The sequence below is a fragment of the Pongo abelii genome, chromosome 12, assembly GCF_028885655.2.
Source record: "Pongo abelii isolate AG06213 chromosome 12, NHGRI_mPonAbe1-v2.0_pri, whole genome shotgun sequence".
NCBI classification, from domain to species: domain Eukaryota; kingdom Metazoa; phylum Chordata; class Mammalia; order Primates; family Hominidae; genus Pongo; species Pongo abelii.
In genome coordinates this window covers 41,430,526-41,450,756 of record NC_071997.2, presented here as the reverse complement: position 1 = coordinate 41,450,756, position 20,231 = coordinate 41,430,526, and the positions used below count along the sequence as shown (strand labels likewise).

The following is a 20,231-nucleotide window of genomic DNA, read 5'->3' as shown; positions in this document are numbered from 1 at the left end:
TTTCTTTGCTAAAAAGTAGTCAGGATATCACTATTTTTGGTATAGACCTACCGGAAGGATCAGAAGACTTAATACCTGTGTGTGTTTTGCAGAGTTATTGGCACATATTAGATAGTTTTACTGTGAATCATCATTATTTATAATAATTCTATGACATGCTGGAATGTACATTGTCTTTAGAAATAAAATTTGTTTTGTTTTCCTAATTTCATGAAACCTACATTTTTCCAGTGCTATTTTCTTTGGGGAAAGAGCATGCAGATGTTCCGTGTTTTCAGTGTAGCGGTGTATAAAATGTCATCATTGTTTCCTTTCTGGTGGAATATTCAGAGCCAGCTTAAAGATAACCTACTCCAGAAAGTTCCATATTAGCAATTATGTGGGGGCTGGTGCTCATATGCCTTAATGAATGATTTATTTATTAGTATATTGGGAATGGCCTCCATCTTCTCACACTAGCACCTTTTCCCCACTTTCCAGCCCATTTCCAAATGAGAAGGGCTGAAGTCAATCAGGAATTAAGATTTAGCATTTGTGGGATTATCTTCGAATGCGACACTGGGGGGACACAGTTTCACTCAGTCTCCATGGTGGCAGTCCAAATTGCTGCTTCGGGAGCCTGGCTGTGTCTAAAGCCTCAGAATGATCCAGAAGGCTCCTATAACAGTGACACTGTGGAAGAAACCACTTCTAATATGGCAGGAAGGTGTGGCCCTGCTTGGAGCCCATGTTTTCTAACTATTTCACATTTCTTTCTTTCATCCCTGGTGTTATTTTTTGAAATTAATTTTTATTTTCAGTTCTCCTAGGAATTAATGAGTTAACTTAATAAAAGTAAAAGTCTTCATAAAGAAGGTAAAGGCTGGCTTTCCACATAGAGAACAAACGTAACAACCCACATCCTCTGCAGAGCTCCTGGTCAATGCATTCTTCTAGTGGGGCTGCCACACCCCTGGGGCCTCAGACAAGCCCCTTGTGGATGACAGGCGCTGGGATCAAAACAGTCCCTGGGGCTGTGCCTCCTTCCTGTTCTCCACTCTTCCTCTAAAGGAAATGCACTGCAATGAATTGCACAATAAAGACATTCCTAAATTCTGGAAAACCAGCAGGCTTTGAACTCTCCTGGGGGAAAAAAACCATAAAAAACAAAACTGCAAGGAATGAGACTATTTGGCCAAATGGCCAACATGCTGCAACTTTCATAGGGAACTCAGCGCACTTGGTATTGCCTGATGGAAAAAAATGCCCTGAATTTCCCGATAAAAGATTTGAGATGTGGCAAAGGAATAAATATTTTTTCCCTAAGATAAATCTAGCTGTAAATGGAAACTGGGTCTCATGCCTCGGACAAAATATTATTTCCTTATTTACTCTAAACCTATATCAGAATATAGCCTACATAGCATCAGGTACTAAGCCAAAAAAGGCTTCAAGGGCACCATTGTTCATCCATGAGCTTGACTGTGTCACCCCCCAGAAACCTTCAGTTGGGCAAATGCAATCACAGCAGCCTTTGGTGGCTTCTTGAGCAGCTGCTAAGGATCACATGGATTCTGCTCACACCCAGTGCTTCTCATAATTTAAAAATGCTTGAAGCTGTGGGAGGCTGCCCAGCCCTCTGCATTATTCAAAAGAAAACCAGGAGGCAGCGACAATTCTTGATTCTTGCAGATAAACATTCTCCAACAACTATTAAGAGTCGGATTGCTCTACCTTCATTTAATTCCTTGGTGCTTTACTATTTGAATCTAGCATATTCTTGAAGTCTGAAAGATGGATAGAGAAGAGGTAAGTCATGTAAACTTAAAAAGAGGGCACCAACCCCGCTAACAGACAGCTTTGAAGAGATGATGATTTTAGATCTTGTGAATTGTTGTCAGAGGAATATATACAGAAGAAAACAGGCACCGAAATAGTTATTACCAGAGCAAAGTAAATCTGAACACCTAAAAGAATAAGAAAATATCTCATCCTTCTCTCTACTCTGAACTGCCTTGAAAAGAGCAAGAATTTCATACATGAGCCTGTAGCACATTACAAAATCTGAGTATGTATTTGAAATTCAAATGCACACAAAGTTCATGCATTTAATTTTCCAGTTGTTCTCAAGACTCCTAAATAAAGCATTTCCCCTGTGTGGGCGACCCCTGGGTCCCATGTGGGGTCAGTGTTTGGGTCTCTCTGAGAGGATCAGGAAGGCTGCTCTTCCAGGAAGGGCTGCAGGGACCCTGGGAACCGGACCAGTCCAGCTCACAAGTATGAAGAGAATGTCGGGAGAGGAAGTGGTGGCTATGAGTCAGCATGAGTCATCTCGTTCCAATGAGAATGAAGGCTGAGGTGTGCGCCTTTTTTTTTTTTCCTTCTTAGTCGTGTGTACATCATTGGGAATGGAGGGAAATAAATGACTGGATGGTCGCTGCTTTTTAAGTTTCAAATTGACACTCTAGGCAAGCGGTGCCTGAGCCCGTGCCTGTCTTCAGATCTTCACAGCACAGTTCCTGGGAAGGTGGAGCCACCAGCCTCTCCCTGGTGAGTATGTTTCTGTCATTTTTAGGGTCGCTTCTGCAGTTTGCCTTGGAGTCTGGGCTGTGGGAAAGGCTGCTGCGTCCTGGTGAGGACACTGCGTTTCTTTCAGACTTTGAAGATCTGTCGTTTTAGAAAAGTGGCTGCCTCTGTCACCAGCCCCATGGTTACTGTCCTGTAGTGTGACTGTCAGGAGGTGTTTCTCAGTCCTTCATTGTAAGAATGTAGATGCCGGTTGCACGTTCTGTTGTCTTGGAAGAGACTGCAGTGCTTGGCTGGAAATAAGCTGCTCGGGACTCCTCTGAGAAGCCAAAGTGAAGCTCAGAGATGGAAGTGGGTATACTTGTGCTAACCCAGGGTTGCTGAGGTTGGGTGAGCTTCCGCTTCTCAGAGGTGGAGGAGAGGCAGCTCCTGAGCCATTTCTGGCCTCGTGGTCAGAGCTGCCCAATTTCAGTGCGAGAAATACCAGAGAGGCAGAACTTTGGCTGCCTTCTCTAAAAGCATATGAATGATTGCAGGAGCGTATTTTACGTCCTTTCCTTTTCCTTAACGTTGAAAGTCACAAACTGTGGTAAAATCAGGAAGAACGTAAAAATGCTGGAGGCTAGCACTGGGGGTGGGGGACTGGGGAGGACTGAGGAGGGGGCCACTCAGTCTTTGAGGCCTGACTTGATCTTGATAGGTATTTCTCAGGCTGTTAGTATTCCGATGAAGCTTAGCTTTACTGTCAAGTAAAATACAGGAAACATTTTTTTTTAATGTTGTTCTAGTTACTGTAAATGAAACGGTTAAAATGTCATAAATACCTTATGATAAACATTTTTCAAATTTGCTTAAAAAGCAACACATCAGTAGGCAGGGTATGACAGGGAGCTTTTTCAGTACAGTCATTTGAGTGTGTGGGCTTCCTGGGTTAATAATGAGTCAGCACCCAATTTCTAAAATTGGAGCAGCTGAGAGAATGTTCAATCTGCTCCTTAGCACAGCACGGTGGCTGGCCGGCCTCCCCCCGTAGGAAGGCTTGGCTGATGGATCTCGGGTTAAAATCGACTTAGGATGCCCCCCGTGTGTAAGTGACCAGCTCCCAGCTTGGGTCCCAGCTCCTCTGGGCTACTGCTGAGAGACCCCCTCTGCTAAGGGATCTGTCTCTGAGGCAGGAGCTAACACATTTGGCTTCCAACCTTTGGCTAATGTTGACGATTTTTAGGTTGTCTTGAGGCAACAGGTTGAACATAGTTTCTGAAATGAAAAATCTAGTGTTTATTAAGGCTAGGGCAGCTGAAGGCTGAGGCTGCATCTGGAGCCTTGAGATGTTCCGCTTGCATGTCACCCTCGCCGAGGGATTGGGCGGGAGAGTTGGTCACCGAGTGAACTTCAAAGTTGGCGCTCTGCATGTGACGTGTAGCGTGGGAAGATTAAGTCAGCTTAAAATGAGAGAACAAGATTCCAAGGAAGAACACCTCCCCAGAACCGTACTCTTTTATAGATAAAAGAAGATAAATATTGAGAAAATTAAAAAAATAAAACGAAATAGTTGGGCTGCAAACCAGCAGCTCTGGGACCAGATGCAGCCCTGGTGAGGGCATCCCCCACCAGGTTCTGTTTGGCCTGCTCGGGATTGTTTTTTTGTGTTGAGATAACTGTGGGTGGGGTCCACACTCTCCGGATCTCAGGCCCTGCCACACCCTGATGCCACAAAGCTTGGAGAGTGCGATTACAGCGAGGCTCAGAAGCCAGGCTGAGGGCCTGCCAGCCTCGTGGGGCTGCCGTGTGGTCCCCATGGGTTAGCATCTGCCCGGCCCCCGGAACAGGGCCTGGATGGAGAAGGAACTCCATCAACACTAACTCTGCTAGATTCTCTTATTAATCTGCCCTCTGAAGGCATTTGGGCTTGTGGCCCTTGAGTTAGTTCCATGGCTTTTTCAAGAAAGATCCTGCAGTTCCAATGTGAGCAGCGATTGTTTCCAAGGCTAACAATTTCATGCCAACTAGGAGCCTCCACAAGTCAGGTGCCAGGCATTTCTAAGCCAGTGGAGCAGCCCTGCTTGTCTCTCTGGGTGAGTCCTCTCAGGGTGAGACCCTGTCTCCTTGTAAGCACTCGGAGACGTGCCACCTTCATGGAGACGGGAGCCAATCAAAGGCAAACTGCTTTAGACAGCTCTTCCGTGCGGTGTGGACACCAACATTCGATCATCCTTGTTTCAGAGAAGGTGCCGGGCCCCAGACATGTGCTTATCACTGGGTCCCATGTCCTTCAATCCTTTAAAGGGTTTTGAGGTGGCTGATTTTTATCCCAGACGTTGATCATGTTTTTTTTCATGCAGAATTTGGGCAGTTGTCTGGACATTAGGAGTTGAGTCACCTCCTACCCATGAGAAACAAGCCTGTGGGGGGACTGATGTTATCACTTCTGTCATCAAGAAATAAGGCCACGGGCATCCCTGAATATAGAGCATTTATTAATCGAACTGTGAAAATGAAACACAGACAGTGATGACAGCTGGAAGTTGGCCAATGTCCTGTTGTCATGGGGCCCTCAGCCTAGGGACTGGCCTGTGGCTCACTGGCCCTGTCTCCCACTCTCCACCTCTCATCAGCACCTGGACCTGGTGCACCTGGTCTACCTCATGTCCAGTGTTTTCCACAGTACCTGACTGGTATCTCCACCCTTGGTTGTTGTGTGGTGAGCTCGTCCCTATGTTGGCAAGTTACTTAATTCCTTGGTGTCCTGCCTTCCTCACTGTAAAATGAGAATAGTCATAGCACGAATGTCATGCGTTCTTGTGAAGATTTTATGATTAGCACACAAGTTACAAGGAGACATGGTAACTGTTACGTACATACTCATTCATTTGGAAATATAACAAACAGCTTAGTGTCTCCACTTGGGTCCCTCTGCCCTGCGGGATCGGTAAAGAATTGATTCTCATCCCCCAGAAGTGAGATCTCGCTTGTGTCATCAGTTACATGGCATGTTCTGCATTTACAGGACATTTATTTATTAGGTAAGTGGGGAATCCTCCTTGGTTCTCTCCAGGAAAACCTGGAGTTCTAGATATCATCATCATCATCATCATCAACATTGTCATCATCATTGACATCATCACAATAAGAACTCCCATTGTATTCAGCCCTAACTGTATGGTAGCAACTTTATGGTATTCCCTTTAACCTCCCCCTACCCCGATATCCATCCTGGAAGATGGGAAGGATGATAGGTTTATTGACTCACTCAAGGCGGTGGGACTCTCCAGCAGGTATCAGGCGCAGCATCTGCTTCAAAGAACGCATCGGCGACAGGGGAGCCCCTTGCACTCACTCAGGACAGGAGAATCAGGAAAAGCAGCAGATCTGCAGGGCTTTGTGTGTAATCCAACCAGACTGATGCCACAGGCCAGGAAACCGAGGACGGTTGGCTTCAGACCTACCCTGGAGTGGAAGCAGCTGGATTCTGTCCTCACGCTTCCTGTCTAAAGCCAGCTAGAGTAAATTTCTAGTCATCTAGATTCTGGTTATTTGGAAATCATCACAGTATCTGGAGATGACTCATATTGAAAAAAATTAAATAAGATACACTTAAAACTTAACCCAGGGTGAACATAACATGGCCTTTCCTTGTCAATTCTGAAGAAGATCATTCAAGTTTGTGCAGTGCCTTAGAAGCCAGATACTCTCTTCCATTCTGCCAGGGTCCTAAAGAAGTACTGCTGTGTCCTTTAGATCACTCTGCCTTGATCACTCTGTCCCGTCACTCTGCTATTTCACCTGTCAGTGAAATACCTGGTATCGGCCTGCCAACGTGAAGCATTGAATGCTTTATACATCTCCATCCTGATTGTTTAGGCTTTGAATGCCGAGAAGTATCTGCACTTTGTTGGTCAATTGTAGATGGTGCTAATTTGTGGGGAGTTTTTCCTGCAACTTCCCCTTGTGCCATAATCCAGAGGACCTCCCTCTGCCCCCAGTGCTGTAGGCTAGGCAGCTGTGGGCCTGGCTCAGGGCTGTCGGGCAAGGATTGGACTCTCTATAGGTTCCGTTGGGTTCTGGTTAGATCACAGAGCTCAGGCAAGGAAAAGCCGACAATAGATCAGAAGGAAGTTGAGCCCTCAGGAAGGAGGAGTGGGCAGGATGCTTGGTGGTGTCAGAGGATTCCTTCGGATTAAAAAAATAGATGTTATTGCACTTTGTGTAATCAGAAAAGCTAAGGGTGACAGCAGATCTTATCCACTGTGGTTTTCCTGCTTATCTTTTGCTTTTAGGAGTGATAACCCTGCGAGCGAGGGCTTCTGCTACAGGGTCTTGTAGCTCTTCTCTTCATTCTGCCTTTTAAAACATTTATCGGACTAAAAATCACAGGATTTTTAATGATGACAGAAAATGTATTATTTTAGCTGTTCTCACTGGACAAATCACTTACGGAGTGTTGATTAATAAATTGATAAGTTTCTATCAATTCAGCTAGATACAAGGGAAAATGTATAAAATAGCAAGGGGTCTGAAAAGAGTCAGGCTTAATTTCTCTTGCACAGAAAAAGGATTCTATTGCTCTTTCTGTTCAGTCCTCAAACAGGAAGCAGGTTTTCTGGGACAAGGGTCAACAGGCAGCCAGTTCGTCCATCTGCCTACTCTGCCATCCTTAGCACTGGCTTCCTTCCTCCAAGTTATCTTATGCTTCAAGAAGGCTGCTGGAGCTCCTGCCATCACTTCTGCATTCCAGACAGAAGAGAGGAAGGAAGTTGGGGGCAAAAGGCAAAGCCTCCTATATGTCAGACTCCTCTGCAGGCCTTTCCTTGAATTCCCAGCTAACCCTTTCAGCCTAGTCTTTCACTGGCCACCCTATCTGTAAAGGAGCTGGAGGAGGAAGATGGAGGAGTGAGGCAAGGCCCTGAGATGATGCAGAGCAAGGGGCACACAAGAGGGGACTCAGGTCCAAGGTGAAATAGCAGCAAGCACCCTCCCTCCAAAACCCACCGCCTCCTTATGAATCCCTTTGGCCTTGATTATGCCAGTAGATAATGGGTATGTGACAGTTTTAGCTTCTCTGGCCTTCGATCTGGTTGAATTATGTGAATAGACTCCATGTCCTTGGAGATGAACCTGTTCTAAAAATTCTAAGCAACCAGCCATTTGGCTCTTTGCTGGAAAGTAGCCTGGCTTTTGAAGTCAAGTCTGGACAGTTTCCTTGCTGCACTTCAGGACTCAAAGGACATGGTCCTGACTCAGGAAGAGCTGGCTTTGAGGGAAGGGGTGAGTCATGAACCCAAGCACAGCAGAGATTCTTGGTGTGTGCTGCAGAAGGTGAGAGTAGCCCCCATCTCCCTGTGCCAGTCTCCTGGGGGGAATTTTTGATGGCCTTACATAATTGGGCTTATATATGTTTCACTAGAAAGACAAAAAAAGGTGAGACCTTGTCTGCCAATTCGCTACCACCTCCTTGGGGTCTAAGAGCTACGCTGTTTGTTCAAAGCTCTGTGTATTAACAATGTGACCCCGGGCATCACCCTTAACCCCTCTTTGTCCCAATTCCACATCTGAATGATGGGGATGATAATGGTAGACTCTGCCACATATGGTTCTGAGGACTAAGTGAGGCCACATGTGCAAAGGATCCGGAATAGTGACTGGCCCCAAGTCAGCCCTCAGTCAACAGAACAGTGTTTGGATTGTCCTTATTACTTTATTGGATACATGATAAATACTGGTTAAATGCATGAATGAAAAGAAATCCTACTTGATTTTAATACAAAAATCAAACAAGTGACTTCTGTCCCTTTGAATACCCTCCTCCAAGAGGTCCAAAGTCCTTGAAGCTACCCTCTCCTTGGTACCCTTCCTGATGCTTCTGGTGTGGGCAATGTGGTTACTTCGCCAAGTAGACCCTGGTTACAGAGAAGTTAGGTGATTTGTCCCCAGGCCCACTCACAGGACAGAGTACTATACAATATCAATCTGGTTGTCTTCAGCACTCTGTTGTAGAGACTTCCAGTATGCATTCTCTTCTGCTTCCTCTGTTGTCAACCACAACCCCGTGTTGTTAGGGACAACAGTGTGCCCAGTTAAAAAATGATATTTCCTAGTCTCCTTTACAGATAGGGTGGCCAATGAAAGATACAGGCTGAAAGGGTTAGCTGGGGATTCTAGAAAAGCTCTCTAAAGGAGACTGACATGTAATAGGCTTAGCCTTTTGCACCTGAATTCTCTCCTTTCCCCTGTCTGGAATGCAGACATGATGGCTGTAGCTCCAGCAGCCTTCATGAAGCCATAAGACAATGTGGAGGAAGGAAACCAAGTGCTAAGGATGGCAGAGCAGGCAGATGGTCACAGGTCTTTGGGTGACCAGCTATTTTGCCTGGAGATTTGACTATTTTTGGAGCCGGATGCAGAGGGAGGTGGGAAAAATATTCCTGCTGAAATTCAATCTCTAGGAGTATTTTTCAGGGTGTCAGGGTCACCTCTGTGTGGAGCTGCCTTTCAGGTCTCTGGTATAGGGGGCAAGGGTCATGGCCTCATGGTGACGCCCAGGGACCCCAGGTGCTTTGGTCTTTGCAGACCACTTTCTTATGAAAAAGCAGAGTATGACTGCCCTGGCAAAAAGATAAATGTCATTCAGGCTGATTCATTATTATACATTCATTTTCATTTATTTGTGGTTTTCCTCTGATTTTAAAATAAATCAAAATTAAAACACTTTTGCAGGCCCCTAACAGTATCATGGGCCCCATGCACTGTGCCCAGTGTGCCTAATGGACATGTAGGCCCCAGGAAGGCGGAGAGCAATCACAGAAGGACTTGCCCTGGCCAACATAGGCTGGTCTCTCTAGGGGCAGCTTCGGAATTGTGGATTACCCAGAGCTGCATGCCGGGAAATGTGGACCTAACTCTTGCCTCTGAGGAAGGCAGGCAGGCTTGGTTTCATGTATTGTTGATGAGCCCGACATCCTCAATGCTCACTTGAGCTTTGGAAATGACAAGCAGGATTTTCAGAACAGGATTCTCTGTCCTGTCCCTGTTTTAATTTCAGCCTCCTTATTCCCCATGTAATAATTCCCCTTACTGGCTCAATTATTTGTTTAGCGGGTATGAATTCCAGTCTATAATGCCAAGGTATCAAAATGTGACATACCTTTACTCTAGAAATCTCTAAATTATATTAAATCTGCTCCAAGATCACGCTGCCCTACCTCACCCTCTCTGCCTGGTTATTGGGAGATTCAAATTCTGTCATTATTGGGGATCCTTGCTTGTCACAATGCTCCAGATGTCATCAAACAAACTTGGGCTTAGGTGATGCCAGGAAACCTGGGCGGGAGCGTCCGTTGTCTGCGGTGGCTGCTACCATTGCAACTTCGACACCTGGAGTCTCAGTGCGTGGGGGGGCTCCAGGAGCTGCTCAGGGCCTGCTCCAGTTGGGGTGGACCCCACACCTCTCGTGATCTGTCCTCTAACCATAGGGTCTGCTGCTGGAAATGTGTCGCTGCTCTCATGGCCACAGTGTGAGCTCCCAGTCTCAGCAAATGCTCCCAGCAATGTCTGATTGATAGGGCACCCTCTGTGGGCCTTGTCCTGCTTGCTACTAGCTGCTGCTGGGCCTCTCCCAGCCTGGGCCTCCTGTCTCAGTCTGAAGGCCAAGAGAGCAGCGACAGCAGAGAAGGCAGAAACAGAAAACTCTCCGAGGACCCGGGGAAGTCACAAAGTGGCTTCCCAAACTCTCTAGTAGCACTGTCTGATAGAACCTTCTGCAAGGATGGAAAAGTTCTGTATCTGTGCTGGTCAATGCAGTGGCCACAAGCCACATGTGGCTGCTAAGCAACTGAAATGTGGCTACTGTGACTAGGAACTGGATTGAAAGTTTTATCTAATTTCAGTTAATTTTAATTTAAATGCCCACAACTGCATGTGGCTACCAGGTTGGACAGCACACATGTGGAACACAGACTCCTGATCTGGGAGCCTTGAAAGATAAGCCGTCACTCTGATGAGGTGGAGGGCCTGAATTGAGCCCTGCGGTGGCACTCGTCAGGTCTTTAGAGGGGCTGGTGACCCCTCCAAGGTGTATAGCCCCTGGGCTACGAGCAATGGCTAGTCAGGTTGGGGTCCCTGGCCTCTGCCACAAGTGGCCACTAGTGGACGCCTCAATGTCTCCACCTCCAGTGGGCTCTCAGGCCTCACATGCCCATGCCAGGGTAGGGGGCCTGTCGAGGAGGATGCCCTGGCACCCAGAGCTTCTCTGCTGTTTGTCCTGAGGGTTCCTTTGGGCTGGGGGCCTCAGGTGCAGGGCACATGCAGCCGGACTGTCCAGCCTTGTGGTATTTGCACATGAACTTTCCTGCGTGGGGATAGACAGCCTTATTCTTGTTTGTGTAAAGCCATTCCAAGAACTATTAATAGTTAGACTGGCATAAATAAGCCTCAGGTTTGGTTCTTGTTAGTGTCCTACAAATCCCCCAAACTTTACTCTTTTGGCTTTTTAAGGGAGAAGCTTTACAGTATGTTCAGGCACAATTGACAAGAAACATACAAGCTGTGCGGAGATGAGCAGACCCGGGGCCCCAGGCCTGAGCCTCTTTTCTCTCCCATGCCCTGCCTCCTCAAGTTACCTTGAGCACAAATGATGTCCTTCTGTGTGTGGGATCACAGACTGAGACATGGGGCTGTTCCTCCCCTGAAGTCACCCCTCAAGTTCCCCACATGATTTTACTCCTGGCTGCTCCCCAGTTTGCTGTAGTTTGCTGGACCATGTGACCTTGGAGGGGCTCACAAGGCACAATGATGAAGCCACCGCCAGGGCTGAGCCTCAGCTCAGCCAGCTACTTGATGCATGCATGGCAAGTTACTTAACACCTACTGACCTCAGTTTCCTCACCCGTAAACTAGAAATAGAGGAACAATTACCACAGAGAGTTGTTCTGAGGATGCAAAGAGTTCTTGCATGAAAAATTCTTAGGAAAGTGCTGCACATAGTAGGTATTCAATAGCATTAGCTATTTAGATTGGTATTAGTGGCTTTTGGCCATTTACTCCTGACTGTAGGAGCTGTTCTCTGGGCCCCAGATCTCCATTCCAGCGATGATCTGTCTCCTCCAACTCTGGCATTGGAGGAGTACCACAATCCTGCCTCCACGTTTCATTTGCTGACACCTGGGGCAGCATTAGGTGTAGAGTGCTGGACATCTAAGGGAAGAGGTTCAATTGTCCATCTGTTTAGTTATTTACTGATTATTCAATGAATGTTAATTGAGACCAGTCAGGGCAGGTGAGAAGCCATGCGGTTGTGAGGAGGGCTGTTAGTAGGGGAGATGCAGGTGCTGGTGTGCTTCCCTGTATGAATATGGCAGCTAGTGCAGGGTCATGAAGAGGGAATCAGGGACACTCTGGGGATGTTAAAAACTCTGTTGATGTGGAATCAGAATCCCTGGGCCAGTCCTGCCTTCCTCTTGCTAGCTGTGTGGCCATGATCGAGGGTCCTCTTTGATCCTCCATGATACATGGGTGAGGTGACCCACAGTGGCGGATGCTTAACCATCCAACATGGAGTCATCATCATTACTTAGACACCCTTCATTTGGAATCACGATTCTCAGTGTGAAGGGCACTTCCCACCATAGAAGCCCCTCTCTGTGAGCCCTCAGAGGGCTGTCTAATCCATAAGCCCTTTCCCTCCCACAGAGGCAGCCCAGCGCATCACTGCAAAGCGCCAGCTGAGAAGACGTTCTATAAATTATCCAAAGCCTATTCTCTGGCACATCTATGTTTTGGACCTAGCTCTGCCCCCGAAGTCATATAAGCATAGCCGTGATGGGAAGGATGGTCATAACTCAACATACCCATTCATATACCTTAAGCACATATTCTGTCCCAGAAACTGCTGAATTGTTGCGTGAGCCCCAGCTCCTTCCACACCAAAGCCCTTCCGACTGCATGGACCTCACCACTTGTGTTCAAGCTCTTCCTTCTCATGGTTCCTGGAAAGATTCTTGACGTGCTGAGGTGTTCAGCTACCCTTGACCTTGTGCTGCCTTCCACAGCATCTACTTGGCGACTTTCCAATGTCCCTCTTCAGGTGGGCACAGTGACCTCCTTTGTCTGGTTTTTGGCAACCATACCTATCTGTTGGACCTGGGCACTGCACTCAAAGCCAGCTGACCTCCCTGCCTCTCTGTGTGGGAACGTGCTGCAAAGCCACATCTCTCTAATTCTGTGTATATATATATATATCTTTTAGACACAAGATCTCACTCTGTCACTCAGGCTGGAGTACAGTGAAGCAATCATAGCTCACTGCAGCCTTGAACTTCTGAGCTCAAGTGACCCTTGTCCTCAGCCTCCTGAAGAGCTGGGACTACAGGCATGTGGCACCATGCCTGGCTAATTTTAAAATATTTTTTGGTAGAGACGAGGGTCTCACTGTGTTGTCCAGGCTGGTCTCAAACTCCTGTCCTCCAGTGATCCTCCTACCTCTTCCTCTCAAAGTTCTGGGATCATTCTGAATATGAGGTGGTGACTTTTTAAAAAAAAACTTTTTTTTTAACCTAAGTAGAACTTTACATTATCGTTGGTGTTGTCTTTTAGATTTAGCCCATGTATTCTCTAATATAAAACATGAAGCTTCATGTCATCTATAACTTGGAGTGGTATCCCCTTTACATCTTCACCAGAAGACCACTTGGATCAGTGAAGATCAAGAGCAGAGACCTGTGACATCCACTAGCGATTGTCTTCACTGTTGCCACTATCCCAGTGCTCTCAGGCACTGCGTTGAACACAAATAGCTCCCCTTGCTGCACAAGTTTCACTGATGGGGGTAAAGGGGGTTATGAAACGTATCATATGATCAAATATGTGATAGTGATCCCACAGACAAATGGAGCGTGTGGGGATGATTTAGACGCTCAGCCAGCCTTCTCTTGATGGATACCCATCCTTCTCTGCTGTTCTCTCTTTCCTCCATCCTCAAGCACAGGGAGCTTTTGGCGAGGTTAGCTAACTTTAGGGCAGCTGTGAATTAGATACTGGCTGTAAGTTACCTCCAACATCCAGAGCATTTAAACGCTCGGCTGTCAATGATTGTCATTTTCATTGTTTATACATAGTCACATCCTCAGTTTGTGGGGTGGATGCATTTGATTCAATTCAGATATGCCTTTCAAGCTGGCCCTGCTGAGCTGGGCCTGAAAGGCACATGGCTCATCTCATCTGCATGTGACAGTCTCTTTGAAGTCCCCAGAAGTGCCTGCTCAGAGTCATGCTCGGGAGGGAAGAGATAAGGCACGGAATGAGTACAGACTGCCACCCAGCCGCAGGAAAGGTGACTGCACACCAGAGGTTCCTGGTAAGGAGGTGACTCACCCGTGACTGTCTCACCTGTCCAAAGTGTGTGTCACCTGCTCTATGTTCACCCACTGGGTTCATCAGAGGGGCACTTGGACAAAACAGGAATGTCGCTGGAGAGGGGAACAAATGCTGTCCGCAAGTCCTTCCCTGCCCTTCAAAGTAACGCAGCCCCTGTCCACACATCCTCACCCCCATCTGCCCTCTGCTTGCCAGAATTTTCAGAATCTCTCAATTCTAATTTCAACCATTCTCTGTAAAAATGAAAAGCTAGTGGCAGGCAATGGACACCCTATTGAAATAGAAATTGTTCTTCATATGTCAGAAAAGTCCCAGAGTAATCTGGGAGTAATCTGAGCAAACTGATTCAAAGGATTATTACAATTTCTTAGTCTTCTACTGCTGCAAAAGTGGCACTCTTTGATTCTCATGTTTGAGGTTCTAATTGCTACCTCATGCAGGACTTACGAGAGATCAGCCATGCTGCTTACACTGTGGGTAGTGAATCAATGTTATTCTGAAGGGCCTCCTGGAAGCAGTAGGGATTGGAGAATGTATGTCTTTTAACATGATCATTCCCATCCTATGGGGGTTGGGCACTCTTAACTCATGTTGCAGATGAGTAAACTGAGGCTTTTGAGAGTTTGAGGGTGCACAGCTTGAGGTAGAGATGGAATTCCCAGCTTCATCCAAGAAACCACGAATCTCCAATGGCTTGCACATATCCAGGTTTGCTGGATCCTATTTTCCAAGACCACATGCAGATTAGGAGCCTTCAAACAAATTATTTACAAGGGAGGGAGGGCATCTTTCTTTGTAACCCCTACCCTAGCAATTCTCCATGGCCTCAGGGAGTCCAGCCGGAAGCTCTGTGATGAGTCCTGGGGAACTCTTTTGCCAAGGCAGGTGCTGTAGGTACTCATCTGGAAAAAGGCGCTCATGACAGGTGGTGCCAACCTTCCATGGATGCTTTTCAGCATCTCTTGGGATGAGGATACAGAATTTCTCTTTCACCCTGTAAATGTGGTAAATGAGGGAATAGAATTTCCAGCTTTAATTTTTCTGAATAGGATTCAAAAATGAAATTGTATAAAAAGGTATCCAGTGAAAAACACACATCCATCCCCATCTCCCATCCAGTTCCCTCCGTAACCCTTTTCTTAGTTTCTTATATGTCCTTTCAGAGTTTCTTTATGCAAATACAGTATGAGCAAAAAAGAATGGGCCTTTTTCTTTTCTTCCTTATTTTCCACAAAATCAATCAAAATGGGGTTTTTTTGTTTTGTTTTGTTTGAGACAGGGTCTCACTCTGTCTCCCAGGCTGGAGTGCAGTGGCACGATCACGGTTCACTGCAGCCTCGACCTCCCCAGGCTCAGGTGATCCTCCCATCTCAGCCTTCTGAGTTGCTGGGACTACAAGCATGCATCACCAGTCCTGGCTAATTTTTCTATTTTTTGTAGGGACAGGGTTTTGCTGTGTTGCCCAGGCTGGTCTCAATCTCCTGGACACAAGCAATCTGCCTGCCTCAGCCTCACAATGTTTTTTTTTTAATGTTAAACCTCTTTTTGTGTTGAGAGGCCTGGCTTGTGTGTTTGAGCGTAGCTGCCTACCTTTGCAGCTGTAAATGTCAGGGCTCTAGGAGGGCTGGCTGGGTCTCCCCTCCTCCCCTGTTGGGTGGGTGGGGCCCTGAGCTTATCCAGGCATCCCCCAGGGGAAGTGTGGATGGATGGATGGATGGGCAGGCCCTGGCCTTTAGGGCACTGTGTGTGGTCTTCCAGCCCCAGCAAAGTCTCAGGGGGCCTGAGCGGGAAGTCGCCATCCTCAGGTGGTCCGAGTGGGGAGTCGCCATCCTCACGGTCAGCCGTGGTTTCGAATTGAGCTCCCAGGGGCGGAGACTCCATTCCCCCGGGGAACAATCTGATAGCCAGAAATGAGAGCAGTGAGTGATTTGGACGCTGTGTGATTCAGGAGGGTCCCAGTCCCTCAGAGTCGCCTGGACACCAGATTGTATTTACAAAACAGATGGATGAGGAGGAAATGGAGATTGGGTCTTCAAAAGAGTTAATCTCAGATTTTATTTATTTATTTAAAAAATTTTAATTTTTCCCAAAGACCCTTTCCAAGTCAAGAATTGTTTTAAAAACAAGCCTAGCGAAGGCAAATGCTGTCTGTGGCAGAAGGCACCTCGAGGAGCCGAGGCTGACTTATGTTTCTCCTCTGGGCTAGGTGCACCTCTAAGGAGTTCACACACTTTAAACCTCCTTAGGAACCCTACATGATCATCCCCATTTCTTAAAGAGGAAGCAGAGCCAGCTAACAAGTGGGGGAGCCACAGTTCCAGCCCAGGTGTCACTGGGCCCTGCCTGCCCCAGCCGGCTCCTCAGGCGCACACAGCACCCCACGCGTGTGCAGGGGACAGCTGTCCTCACAGGAACAGCCCCGGGGCCTACAGGACTTCCTGGGGTTTACCCTCAGAGCACCCATGAGGTTAGAATCAGAAAGCCCAGGAGTCAGGAGACACAGGGCAGCTGGAGGTCTTTACTGAGGCACAGCAGCCCCGTCTAGAGGCCTCCCTGAGAGGCACTTCCTGAGGAGTCTGGTGGATTTTGAGCTGCTTTTTAAACAACCTTCTCCTTAGCATAGACACTGACACTGAAGGGAAAGAAAGCAAATGGTCCGTTCTTAGTGGGAAGGCAACTTGCTTTCAGGGGAACGAGTTTGGGGGAAGAGGACTGGTAGAAGACACGACTAAGAAAGTGAGTAGGAGTCTAGACGTGTGTGATTCATCCTTTAGGGCCTCCGTGTGTGATGGGTTGACTTGTGTCTCCCAAAATTCACATGTGGACGTCCTCGCCCCTGGCAGCTCAGACGTGACCTTATTTGGAAATAGTGCCATTGCCAATGTAATTAGTTCAAATGAGGTCATGCTGGAGTCGGGTGGGCCCCTCATCCCATACCACTGGTGTCCTTATAAGAAAGGGAAATTTCAAGACAGACACACACTCAGGGAGACTGGACTTAAACAGCTACACCACCAGAAGCCGAGAGAGAGGCTGGAACATAGCCTTCCCTTTGGAGGCAGCCTGGTCCGGTGGGCACTGTGATCTCAGACTTCCAGCCTTCAGAACTGTGAGACAATATTTTATTGTTTAAGCCACTTATTTTTTGGTACTTTCTTACGGCAGCCCTAGCAGATGCTAATCCAGCGTGCATCCTGACAGAGGTTGAAGGGAGCTCCTCAAGTCCCAGGTCCAGCTTGGTGTGGTTCAGCTACTCGAGAGACATCTGCTGCTAATGGATGAGCAGTCAGCCTGGATGCAGGAAATCATTTTTTATTTGGGTGAATACAATATTCTCCTTTTGTTTTAACTTTTCCTAAAAGTTAAATCAAGGTTCAAAAGAAAATCGAAGTTCAAAAGAAAAATTTGGTCTTTACATGTGCTAAAAAGAAAAAAACCAAAAGAAAGACTCATTTCATCTTTATATGGGATGTGATCCATGCTCTGGTGGGCTACAAAGTGTGTCTCTGTGTGGGTCTCTGTACTCCGTGCGAGGTTGGCGGCCGAGCCGCGGTTCCCATGTGAACAGGACAGCACAGTCTCACCTCACACCGAGAACCTCGCCCGAACATGGAACTTTCACCCACGTTGCCATTTTCCCGCTCCCTTTCCCTCCTTTGAGGTTCACACTCATCTCTCCAAATTAAAATTTACAAAGAGAGAAGATGGAGGCTCCCAAGTGGCCACAAAGTCACATTTTATGTGAGACCTTTTTTGCCTCATTTGCTAGTTATTGAACAAAGGTGACTCTGAACCTAGCAGAAGCAGGGGTTCAACACACAGTTCAGAAAAACAGGAACCATCAATTCATAAGAACTTAAAGAAAAAAATAGTTTAAAGAACTGAGAAGTTGCCACATTATAGTGAAAGAATGTTGGGTTTTGGAAATGACAAAAACGAGCAATCTTCACCTCGAAAATCCGGTGGAGTCAGTTACACAAGACATAACCGCACACAAACATGGCATTTCTGATAATATAATGGCATTTACAGTCAAGAAGCTTCTTTCAGAGTATTTCATGGAAAGTTATTTTAGTAGCAAGGGTAGCCTTAAGCAGTGAGTATTCGTCAAGAGAGTGAAACCTTGACTTCAAAGTCAAGAGGCGGAGGAGTGAGGACTCAGATCTGGAGGCGACCTGCAGGGCGGGTGCCCACGCACAGGTGCCCCAGCTGTGGACATCCCACGTGCACGGGAGTGGGCCAAAGAGAAGCCCATGGATCCCTGCCCACCTCAGAAATGTGAGCAGGCAGTTGGGGGGCATTTGGACTCTAGCCGGGACAACCTAGTGGCCGGGCAGGGGATGCAGGCACCACAGGTCACAGTAGTTTGCTACGAGCGTCAGCTTTTAAAATTTTAAATAATCCTCTTATTGTAAAATTGAGGACATTATTTGAAGCAATGCAAAAATCATGTAAAAAAATGTCTGTAGGATGTGAATAGCACGTTTCTTTAAGGTAATATCTGAAGAAAATATAAAAGCTCCAGGTGAAAGACCCTGGGAGCAGAGGTGCCCCTGAGGGTCGGCTGCCCCAGGACAGAGGAGGGCTCTGCTGGTGCCCAGGTGGCACTGCCTGTCTTGATGCCAGGTGCAGGGGTTTAGAAGAAAAGACAAGGAAGAAAATAAAACTCACCACCGACATTCCTACCACTAGAGCTACCCACTTGTAGCATATTTCCTCCCAGTCCTGTCCTCTGTGTGTATTTGATAATTGTGTAAATCATCTCTCCCATAATTAATCTCCTTTAAAATTTGCAATAATATAGTTGTTAGAATAATATAATAATCACGCAGAATAATTTAGAATAATGTTGTTTAGAACAATTTTTGTAGTCATGTTACCTTGCAGTCATTCATAACTCAGAAGGACTCTGCATTTAGAAGGTGTATTTAAAATGTGCCCTCTTTGCTGAAGAGTTAGTTTTATGGTAAAAATCCAATAAAATTGTAGCTAAAATTGTAAGCACTGAAAAAAAGTAAAGGATTAAGCTCAGCCTCCAGAAATACTGATTTTATATATATTTGCTCTGGGGAAGATTGGTTTAAGAAGACCTATAGCCTGTTAATTGCTCTTTTATAAATTGCGTCCTTATATTTTTTGCCCTCTTTTCCCCTCCCTCCCTCCTTTATTCCCTCTGTCTCTTCCTTTTCCCCTCCCTCCCTCCCTTCCTTCCTTTCTTCCTTCTCCTTTTCTTCCTTTTTTTTTCATTGTTGTTCTGGGGGAACTTTTCTAATATCCTGGATTTTAAGCCTTTGATACATATGCTGCAAATACTTTCTCTCAACCTGTCTTAACTTTCTTTACTGTGTCGTTTATATTATGGAACTATTTAACTTTTAAGTAGTTATTATTTTCCTTTTAACACCCAGGTTTTGTCTTGCTTAAAAAGTCTGTTCCTACCCCTAGATTCGAAAAATATCCTCACATTTTTTCTTCTGATACTTAATAATTTTATTTTTGAAGTTTAAAATGTCAAATCAAGTAGAACTTATTTTTGTTTATAATTTGAAGTAAGGGGGTTTCATTTTACCTAAATGCATAGCAAATTTTCCCAGACTATTTGTTAAGTCATCCACTTTTTTCCTGCTGAAATCATGATATTTAAGTTGATAAGTTTTATGTGTTGGGGAGGTGTCAAATGGGCAGTTTCCAGTTGGAATGTGGGATTGGGTAGAGCTTTAACACAATGTCTGTGTCTTTCCGACTCCAATGTGACTTCAGGGCAAAGAGGCAGAGAAATGGAGCTCAGAGCTTTTAGAGAATATGGGCCAGAAACAGGAAGGAGTCAGGGCCTGATAACAGGAACCAGCGGACAGTGAACGCAGTGGAGGGCCATTGGAGTCAGAGCAGCCGAGAGATTTCAGGAGGTGAGCTTCAGAGAGCCTCGGCATAAATGGATCCAGGGTGTGGTCAGCTCAGGGAAAGACAGACAACCAGGGCTGAGCACAGGCCAGGCCAGGCCTGGCAGGGCCCCCGGAAAATCACGTTTTAGTATCTGCATATTGAGAAAGTTTGACCTTGAGTGTGGAATGTAGACAAGCAACCCAAATAAAAAATAGGCCTGATTGGGGCCAAAAATAAAACAGATTGATGAAAATAATCTCAAGAGTAGGAATGGACACAACCTACAAGAAGGAGACTGAACCCACCAAGTGTGGAGCTTGAGTCAAATCAAATGATTAGAGGCTGCCAAGTCGGCCCAAACCCCAAGAGCATGGGAATTTGGGAGGGCACCAAGGGCTGGGCTGAGAGCCTCTTTTCAAGGAAGTCTTTCCAGGATGCTGTACTTCTGTCTTGCCACCTTGCGGGCCTTACAGTGA

The 20,231-nt window shown here is 46.5% G+C and overlaps 1 long non-coding RNA gene across 9 annotated transcripts in view; it reads left to right on the top strand.

The window, feature by feature from the left end:
* The first annotated feature begins 2,310 nt into the window (after window positions 1–2,310).
* Window positions 2,311–20,231, top strand: part of LOC103889758 (uncharacterized) — a 268,260-nt gene continuing 250,339 nt past the window's right edge. For all 9 annotated transcript variants that reach the window (XR_010136256.1, XR_008522294.1, XR_008522292.1 and 6 more), the window contains exon 1: window positions 2,311–2,529. This is a non-coding gene — a long non-coding RNA (uncharacterized LOC103889758). The remainder of the gene's footprint in view (window positions 2,530–20,231) is intronic.